We start from the raw sequence: 1,965 nt of genomic DNA on the forward strand, positions 1-1,965 counted from the left end.
AGCAAAAACCGAACCAAACCAAAAAACCGAGCCAAACCGAACCAAAAAATCCGAACCGAAAAAATATGTGGTTAAAATGGTTTGATTTGGTTTAAAATTTATAAATACTACGGTTTTCGGTTTCGGTTTGAATTTAAGGTTCGGTCACCGAACCGAACCGAAAAACCGAAATAGTAATAAGGGTTGTTTTTGTAATTTACACACTATCCTATATATACACTCTTAATAACCAAGAAACCCTAATTTTTCTTAGCTGTGCCGCCTCAACCCTTCTCACTCACCAAACTTTCACCCATTTCCCCATTTCTCTTAGTTTCTTTCCCCATTTCTCCATCTATTTGCTTTACCTAAATCTAAATCAAGTCAAAAACCCTAATATGTCTCCTCCATCTCTAACTTATTCTTACTGAGGTGCTTACCACCATAAAAAAAGGGCACAAAAGGCTCATCACTGTCAAATATCTCTGCTTCAAACGTGAAACATCGCTTTAACGGCCACGAGTGTCTCCATCGGCTGCAATCAACGGCTACAATAAAGTTTTGGTTAATGTTTTGGTTTTTTTCAAGGTAATTCCATTGAGATCTAATAATTTAATTAATCTTTGATTATTTCTTAAATTTTTTACTATATATGTTATTTCCTATTTGATTACTGGTTTTAATTAATTAAATTCCTTCTCTTTTTTGTTTTGCAGGAGTAGAAAAATCCAAGCTTATATTGAAATTAGCCTAAGAGAAATCTCAGATTATGTTGTAATTGGTGATTTTTGTTGATTTGTTATTTTAGATTTAGATGATGACTAATATGTAAAATTGTTAATATTATGAAACCATATTCATCATTTGTATAATTATATTATCTGAAGTTCAATTGAAAAAAATTGTGTTTTATTTTTTCGGTGAACCGACCGAACCAGACCGAGAAAACCGATATTTTCGGTTTACCGAACCGAAAAAACCGTAGACCATTTGCAGAATTTTGGTTTTAGTTTTAATAGGGGTGGTTTGGTTTGGTTCTGGGATTTTACAAACCGGACCGAACCGAACCGAACCGTGGTCACCCCTAGCGACGGGGGACGGGTGGGGGACGGAGGGTGAGGGAGTGTGACGGGTGTGTGACCGATTAAATAATAATAATTTATTTTACGATTTTTTTTTATTTTTTGGTAATTAGCAACGGATTTAAATCCGTCGCTAAAATCCGTCGGTAATTAGCGACGGATTAATATCCGTCGCTAAAATCCGTCGGCAATTTCTGAAAAATCCATCGCCAAATTTTTTTGGTCCGTCGCCAAAAATTTAGCGACGAGTATTTTGCCGACGGATTGAATCCGTCGGGAAACGTTTTCCCAACGGATTTCATGCTTTTTGCGACGGAAAAACCCGTCGCTAAAAGCAAGCATTTTAGTAGTGAAACTTCCAGACAAGTTTCTGGGCTTATCCGGACTCTGAATCAGGCCTAGTTTGAACCCAGATGTAGAGAATTTCATGTATTATAATATTTTGTATTGTAATGGGCCAGAACCGATATGAAATGGACCCATAAGTCCATATATATAACATAGTGTATACATCGGGCCCACGAGCCCGATGCCTAGCAAACCAACAACTTCCAGAGCTGATTCCGGGCTAACCCGAATTTGGAATCGACTCTGGATAAAACCAGTAGAACCGGATTGACGAGACGCATAACTCTCGTGATCTGACCGAGAGCCCATTCTGACCAGACCTATGGTTAAAATCCACGCGAGTGCCAAGCACTCAAAGTCAACGAGGTTAAAAAGTATTCCTAATCTTGTATGTATATCAAACTTCCCCTTAGCATGCTTGCAATGTTTATCGCTTTTCAAAAACATCCAAATCAAATAATAACATGTTATTATACTAATCATCTAAAATTGGCCATTAATGCAATTCCAGCCCATCATTTAGACATCATAGGACTACCATGAAAACGTAATAATG

The 1,965-nt window shown here is 37.2% G+C and overlaps 1 long non-coding RNA gene across 1 annotated transcript; it reads left to right on the forward strand.

The window, feature by feature from the left end:
• On the forward strand, positions 1-891 carry LOC126674268 (uncharacterized). The gene is made up of 2 exons (XR_007639487.2): positions 1-567; positions 696-891. It is a non-coding gene; the product is annotated as an uncharacterized LOC126674268 (long non-coding RNA).
• Positions 892-1,965: the final 1,074 nt, after the last annotated feature.

Source organism: Mercurialis annua, linkage group LG3 (genome assembly GCF_937616625.2).
Source record: "Mercurialis annua linkage group LG3, ddMerAnnu1.2, whole genome shotgun sequence".
Taxonomy (NCBI): Eukaryota; Viridiplantae; Streptophyta; class Magnoliopsida; order Malpighiales; family Euphorbiaceae; genus Mercurialis; species Mercurialis annua.